Raw genomic sequence first — 8629 nt, forward strand, 5'->3', positions numbered from 1 at the left:
TTCTCAAATCTAAGGTTTGGAGTTTCTGGCTTTGGGACTTTAAATTCATACCCACAGATTAAAGGGTCAAGAGCAAATTCCAAGAATTCTGTTCTTTAGGTGTCACTCCAATATATGTAGTTGAAAAGGAAACTAAGGAAGGCGTCAGGGAAGGATCTGTGTATTTTTTTTTTTTTAAGATTTTATTTATTTATTTGACAGAGAGAGAGAGATAGGGAGAGCAGGAACACAAGCAGGGGGAGTGGAAGAGGGAGAAGCAGGCTTCCCGCCAAGCAGGGAGCCCGATGTGGGGCTCGATTCCAGGACCCTGGGATCATGACCTGAGCTGAAGGCAGACGCTTAACGACTGAGCCACCCAGGCACCCCAGGATCTGTGTATTTAACAGTCTTCAGATGTGGTGGGAAATTCCCCGCCATGTGGTTTGGTGGAGTCAGTCCCACTTTTAGCCAATGGCCTGCCCCTATTCTCCCGCCACAGTGATTGGTTCAGCGATGGGCACAAGACCCAGGTTAGACCAATCAGACTCAGTCCTGGATATTTGTTTCAACTGTTTCCCACTAACCAGGGAAGTTAAATGATGTGGCTTCAGAGCTTGAGGCTGCTGTCTGCTATGTCCACTTCTGCTATGTCCTTGCCACTAAAGGGTCTTGATACAGGAGGAAAAAATAAAAAAGCCAAAAGAGGCAAGATCTTAACAATAATTTTTAAAAAGTTTTTATTTTTTTAAAGTAATCTCTAGATGCAACATGGGGCTGGAACTCACATTCCCAAGATGAAGAGTCCCATGCTCTACCTACTGAGCCAGTCAGGTGCCCCAAGATCTTAATGATAATTAATCAGAAATACATTAGATTGTAAGTACAGATGGTCCTGATTTACAATGGTTTGACTTAGGATTTTTCAACTTTAGGATGAAGCAAAGAGATAACGTATTTAGTCGAAACGTACTTTGAATGTTGGATTGGATCTTATCCCTGGCTAGTGATCTATCCACAGTCCCTGGGATCCTCTCTTGATGTTGGGCCGCTGCAGCTCAGAGTCAGCCACACCATGATGAGGGTCAACAACTGATACACTGACAGCCAGTCTGCACCCATACAACCATTATGTTTGTCACTTTCAGTGCAACATTCAGTAAATTACTGAGATAGTCAACACTTTGTTATAAAATAGGCTTTGTGTTAGTTGATTTTGCCCAACTGTAGGCTACTGTAAGTGTTCTGAGCATGTTTAAGGTAGGCTAGGCTAAGCTATGATGTTCACTAAATTAGATGCATTAAGTGCGTTTTCGACTTACAATGTTTTCTTTTTCTTTTTTTTCCCCCAGTGTTTTCAATTTATGATGGGTTTAACTCCATCGTAAGTGGAGGAAGTACTGTTATTTAAAATCGAACACGATTGTTTGGCACATTGGTCATGCACATATTTCTTCAGTTATGGCTCATTGAACAAGATGCTGTATCTCTAAGACTAACATTCTTCTCTCTCTCTCTTTTTTTTTTTTTTAAGATTTTATTTATTTGACAGAGAGAGGGAACACAAGCAGGGGGAGTGGGAGAGGGAGAAGCAGCCTTCCCGCAGAGCAGGGAGCCTGATGTGGGGCTCGATCCCAGGCACCCCAACATTCCTCTCTTAATCTGTCCTTCCATCCTGTCTAAACTTAACCTAGGATTAGTCCTATTTCACAGAAAGTGTTTTTTCAAATGTCAAATGAAATATTAACTATTCAAATAAAAGAGGCCATTCTAAATTAAGAGTTACCTTGAGTTAGAATAGATAAAAATCAAGTAGAATTGAGTCAGTTGAAACAAAAATCTTCAGTGCGAGGTCAAAAGAGCTCTGTTTTGGAAATCTTTCCAACAATGCTCAAAAGAAAAGCCTATTTTATTTTAGGAAATGCAGTCAGATGGGTGTTTAGGAATAAAATTACTGCAAGCACTGTGACTCTAGAAGGTGTAAGGGTTTAGAATGAGGATGGACAAAATATTGACATTTTAGGGAACAATGACGAAGCATGTATATTCTTATGTAATAAATGAATGTGGTGATGGAGAAGAGAGAAACGTTTATCTTGTTCATTTATGAGTTGACTTAACGTTTGCATTCCATTCTGTCTGCCCAATGTGTCTGTAATGTGAATGCATATCAGCCTGTCTGCCTTGGATTCTAAACTGTTAGAGACGAGGCAAGGGTTAGCTAATTCTCTCTGTGAATCATTTAGCATGGCATAGCACCACACACAATTAGAGATTTAATAAATGTGTTTATTATGACCTTAGGAGAGAGGCTTAGTACCTGCCATCACTTCTTAAGAGGATGGGGAAAGTTGACTTGATCTATTTTTCATATATTGTTAGCCACGGAACATATGCTGAATGTGATAGGCAAGGACTAACAGGGATGTCTACTGGTAAATGTCTGTATGGCATAATAAGAAATATATTTGGTCTTCGTCCCTGGTTCCTGGCACAGAGCTAAAACTGGTGGAATTTCCTGATAGGAATGTCTTTTCATTCTTTTTCTCATGGGGCCCCTTTTGAGCACATCTGAGTTTATGCTAATGAATGACCTAGTGATGGAGCTGGTCACCAGAAAGCCCAAGGTTGGTCTTTTTTTTTTTTTTTAACTGACTTCTAGTTTAGTTACACCGACACTGTATGATTGCTATTCTTTAAATTTGTTAAAGTGTGTTTTATGGCCTAGAATGTGATCTGTCTTGGTGAGTGTTCTGTGTGAGCTTGAGAAAAATGTATATTCTGCTATTGTTGGATAAGGTCGTTTATAGATGTCAATTATATCCCGTTGACATTAATGATGTTGTTGAGTTCAACTATGTCCTTACTGATTTTTCTGCCTGCTGGATCTGTCCATTTCTGAGAGAGGGGTGTTGAAGTCTCTAACTGTAACAGTGAGTTCCTCTTTCTAGGTCACAGTGATGAAAAAGAGAGGATGTTTCTGGAGAACAGAGATGGAGAAACTTTTTGTTTTCAAGATGTTATTTATTTATTTATTATTTATTTGAGAGAGAGACAGAAAGAGGGAGAGTGCGCATGAGTGAACAGAGGAGGGGCAGAGGGAGAGAATCTCCAGCGGACTCCGAGCTGAGCACAGAGCCTGACACGGGGCTTGATCCCACAACCGCAAGATCACAACCCAAGCCAAAACCAAGAGTCAGATGCTTAACTGACTGAGCCACCCAGGCACCCCTTAAGATTTTATTTTTAAGTAATCTCTACACCCAATGTAGGACTTGAACTTATTACATGTTCCACCAACTGAGCCAGCCAGGCACCTCAGTGATGGGAAATTTTCAAGGTTTATTCTCTTAGCAACTTTCAAATGTACAATACAGTATTTTTAACCATAGTTGCCATGCTGTATATTATATCTCCATGACTTTATTTTATAATTGGAAGTTTGTACCTTTTGGCCACCCTCACCCATTTCACCCATCCCCCACCCCGATGACCAGTGTCCTTATAAGAAGAAAAATGTTGTACACATAAACACAACATTATATGTCAATTATATCTCAATGAAATTGGAGGAGGGGGAGGATGGAAGAAAAGAATGTACACAAACGGCCATGTGAAGACAGAGGCAGAGACCGGAGGGACGCGGCCACAGCCAAGGAAGGCCTGCGGCCACCAGAGGCTGGAAGAGGCAGGGAAGGATCCTCCCTTAGAGGCCTTGGTGGAAGCATAATCCTGCCAACACCTTAGTTTAGGACTTCTGGTCTCCAAAGCTGTGAGAAAATAAATTCTGTTATTTAAAGCCACCAAGTTTGTGGTTGTTTGACATGGTAACCCGGAAACCAGTATGTCACTTCTCCTCCTCCTCCTCCTCCTTCTTCTTTTAATTATGTAAATATTTTATTTTTTTTCTTTTTGAAAGAGAGAGAGAGTGTGTGTGCATGCACACGGGGTAAGGGGAGCAGAGGGAGAGATTCTTAAGCAGGCTCCATGTCCAGCATGGAGTCGGAAGTGGGGCTCTACACAGGGCTTGATCTCACAATCCTGAGATCATGATCTGAGCCGAAATCTAGAGTCGGACGCTTAACTGCCTGAGCCACCCGGGTGCCCCACCAATACACCACTTCTGACATTTCATTTTATTATGACCATTTAAGCTCCATGAGGAGAGGTGTCTCCTTTTTGGTGCTCGGCACCTCATAGTGGGTGCTTAATATCATCAAATGTTATGAGATATCAATACCAGGGGAAATTGTACCAACTCCACATTGCAGTGGTAGAAGAATTATTTCCCCAATACTGTATAACATTTACAATATCCACAGAGGCTATATGTGAATGCGGATCTAATGTACAAGTATTAACTAGTTTTACAAGGTCTGTGTCTTTGTTAGAAGAGTAGTAATACAGGTGAGTGTAAGAGTGGGCTGGAGAAAGAAGATTTGGCAGCTATTCCCATTTTCATCACTGCCTCACTAAGCCTCAGGCAACAGGGCTCACTTCCATGTCTCAGTTTCCCAAGGCTTGAAAAGAAAACCCTGTCCCCTTTCTGCCTACTCAGGGGGACCAAGGGGGAGGAGGAAAGCCTGCAAAGGGCTCCAACTTACTTTAGAGAGATATACAATGGCCCCACATGATTTGTTTCCCTCTCTAGAAAACAGTTAAAGTTCTGTTTCTGTTTCACTTATGGTATCAGGATTCTCCTACCATCCAGCAAAGTGTAAGACATAAGCGACTTGTTAATAACCATCATCTCCATTTTACAGATGGAGATACTTAAGGTAGAAGAGGGTTTTATGTTCAAGTTGGCAAAGTAATTCACCAGCAGAATTCCAAAAAGAGACTGAGTCCAAAACAAAATGATTCTGTGGAGCCATCTGCCCTCGGGCTGCACAGACAGTTCCCTAAAACGCAGTAAGTATTGTGGAAACTATTTTTACTGTAGCAGAAGTCAGTCAGACAGCTGGGATTCGGATAAGACCTGGCTTAAGCATTTCAACAACGAGATGCTTTTCTCGTTCTACCGGCTAGTAGATTTTATGCCCTATCTACATCCTCCGTATTTGCAAATGCAAGTTAATTGAGGATAATTAGAGAATCCCTTTGGTCTTATAAGTCATGAAATTTAAGCAGTGGCCACAAAGAAGATGGATTACATTGACTGGATAAAATAGTTATGTTTGTGAAGATGACGAGAATAAACACAACAAGCAAACCAGATCCAAGTCTCTGATACTTTTATTTGGCTCAGATCTAGGCAACCAGAGTCATGCACTGATCTAATGAGGTGACTTAACTCTGATTGTTGGGGGGGGAGTGGGGCGTGGGTGGAGAGATGCAAGTGCTGGATATGAGACGATGGCAGAAGGTAGAGAACTGTGAAAACTGGGTGATAGATACATGGGAGTTCATCACACTCTTCTATTTACTTCATATATGTTTGAAATTTTCCAAAATAAGAAATAGCTTGGTGTAGCAAGTTGCTAACCAACTTTGCAAAAAGACTCACATGGTCTTCCATGACTTTTTATCTTTTAAATCTTTTTTTAAAAGATTTATTTACTTGATAGAGAGAGATCAAGAGTGGGGAGAGGGGCAGAGGGAGAGGGAGAAACTTAAGTAGACTCGGTGCTGAGCGCAGAGCCCGATCCCGTGACCCTGAGATTATGACCAGAGCCAGAATCAAGAGTCGGATGCTTAATTGACTGCGCCACGCAGGCACCCTATGACTTTTTATCTTTGAGTAAATCCATCGCTAGAATAAAAATAGCTAGATTTCTACCCTTTGTCTTATGAATACACATGATGTTGAAAGAAATTGATTATTCAGGAGCTTCAAAAAATGTAGATAATCTTTGCTGCTTCTTGAATTTGAAAGAGGTTTATTTAATTGACTTACAGCATATTGTGATTCAATAAAATATTTTTTGAGGGATTAGAACACCCAACTTGGATAACAGTCCAATTACATCCTAAGCAAGTAGTTGAGCTGCAATAAATTATCCCATGTATCTTGGTAATACTTTTTGACCCCGAAATACAAAGTATTAGGCTGTTATGATTATGTTAGCAAACAGACCACATTTTCCTGAATCATCGTTGGTATGATTAGTACACAATTGAAAGGAAGGTGTCATATAAAGTTTGAAACAAAGAAAAAAATTTTGATCATGTAATGTATCTCTTTTATTGAAAAAGTATGATGTTTAAGCACAAAATGTCTCTCAAGATTCAGGAGGTCCCAACTTAAAGATTGTGAACTCAAGTTCACAATCACTTATTTACTCCCTTAAGATTTTTTTTTCCAGATTTTATTTTGAGAGAGAGAGAGAGAGAGAGAGAGAGAGAAAGGCGAGCATGAGTTGGGGGAGGGGCAGAGGAAGGGGGAGAGAGAATCCCAAGCAGACTCTGTTCTGGGTGTGGAGCCCAGAATAAGTCTTCCTCAAGAATTCCTCAAGAATTGAAGTTTTAAGGGGCGCCTGGGTGGCTCAGTTGTCAAGTGTCTGCCTTCAGCTCAGGTCATGGTCCCAGGGTCCTGGGATTGAGCCCCGCATCGGGCTCGCTTCTCCCTCTCTCACTCCCCCTGCTTGTGTTCCCTCTCTCGCTGTGTCTCTCTCTGTCAAATAAATAAAATCTTAAAAAAAAAAAAAGAATTGAAATTTTAAAATGGTCTCTAATACTTAAATCTCTCTCTACCCTTGGTTGTTGCTGGTGTTTCATTTATTTTTTTTTTTATTTTTTATTTTTTTTCTTTTTTGATTTTATTTGACAGCGAGAGACATAGAGAGGGAACACAAGCAGGGGGAGTGGGAGAGGGAGAAGCAGGCCTCCCGCCGAGCAGGGAGCCCGATGCGGGGCTCGATCCCAGGACCCCGGGATCATGACCTGAGCCGAAGGCAGACGCTCAACGACTGAGCCACCCAGGAGCCCCGGTGTTATATTTATTTTTATTTTTATTCTAGTATAGTTAACATAGTGTTATATTTGTTTCAGGTGTACCCTTAGTTGTTTTAATTGCCTTCCTCTGGCTACTCTCCAGTTGCATTAACTCTTTTTTGGGTGTGTTTTTTTCTCAACATCTTTATTATTATTATTAAAGCTTTATTGAGGTTTAATTCATGTACCATATGATTTACTCATTTAAATAATACAATTTAGGGGTGCCTGGCTGGCTGAGTCGGTAGAGCATGCAACTCTTGATCTCAGCGTTGTGAGTTCAAACCCCATGTTGGGATTGGAATATTCTTTAAAAAAAAATTTTTTTTAAGATTTTTATTTATTTAAGAGAGAGAGAGTGAGAGAGAGCATGAGAGGAGAGAGGGTCAGAGGGAGAAGCAGACTCCCCACTGAGCAGGGAGCCCGATGTGGGACTCGATCCTGGGACTCCAGGATCATGACCTAAGCCGAAGGCAGTTGCTTAACCAACTGAGCCACCCAGGCGCCCTAAAAAAATTTTCTAAAGATTTTATTTATTTATTTGATAGAGAGAGAGAGACAGTGAGGGAGGGAACACAAGCAGGGGGAGTGGGAGAGGGAGAAGCAGGCCTCCCACTGAGCAGGGAGCCTGATGCAGGGCTTGATCCCAGGACCCTGGGATCATGACCTGAGCCGAAGGCAGACGCTTAATGACTGAGCCACCCAGGCGCCCCCAAAATTTTTTTAAAAATAGTACAGGGGCGCCTCAGTGGCTCAGTCGTTGGGCATCTGCCTTCGGCTCAGGTTATGATCCCGGGATCCTGGGGTCCAGCCCTGCATCAGGCTCCTTGCTCCTCAGGAAGCCTGCTTCTCCCTTTCCCAGTCCCCCTGCTTGTGTTCCCTCTCTCGCTGTGTCTCTCTCTGTCAAATAAATAAATAAAATCTTTAAAAAAAATAAAATAAAAATGGTACAATTTAATAGTTTTTAGTATATTTACGGAGTTGTGCAACTATCACCATGGATAATTTTATTAAGTTTTTGTTTGTTTGTTTGTTTGTTTTTTAATATAAGTTCTGTGTTCAATGTGGGGCTTGAACTCATAACCCGGAGATCAAGAGTTGCATGATCCACTGACTGAGCCAGCCAGGCACCCCCACTACAGTTACTTTAATATTTTTTCATCACCCCAAATAGAAACTGCCCATTAGCAGTCACTTCATTTCTCCCTAACCCCCTCAACCTCTGGCAACTACTACTCTACTTCCTGTCTCTCCTATGTATTTGCCTATCACGGACATTTCATACAAATGGAATCATACAATATGTGACCTTTTGTGACTGGCTTCTTTCACTTAGCATCATTTTTTTCAAGGTACATCCCATGTTGCAGCATGCGTCAGTACCTCATTCCTATTTTGGCTAAATAATCCATTGTATGGATAAACCGCATTTTTTTTTTTTTTTAAAGATTTTTATTTATTTATTGAGACAGAGAGAATGATAGAGAGCATGAGAGGGAGGAGGGTCAGAGGGAGAAGCAGACTCCCTGCCGAGCAGGGAGCCCGATGTGGGACTCGATCCAGAGACTCCAGGATCATGACCTGAGCCGAAAGCAGTCGCCCAACCAACTGAGCCACCCAGGCGCCCCGATAAACCGCATTTTTAAAAAATATTCTATTTATTTGAGAAAGGGACAGAGACAGCACGAGCGGGAGGAGGGGCAGAGGGAAAGGGAGAGGG

Source organism: Phoca vitulina, unplaced genomic scaffold, assembly GCF_004348235.1.
Source record: "Phoca vitulina isolate PV1807 unplaced genomic scaffold, GSC_HSeal_1.0 scaffold46, whole genome shotgun sequence".
In the NCBI taxonomy this organism is placed as follows: domain Eukaryota; kingdom Metazoa; phylum Chordata; class Mammalia; order Carnivora; family Phocidae; genus Phoca; species Phoca vitulina.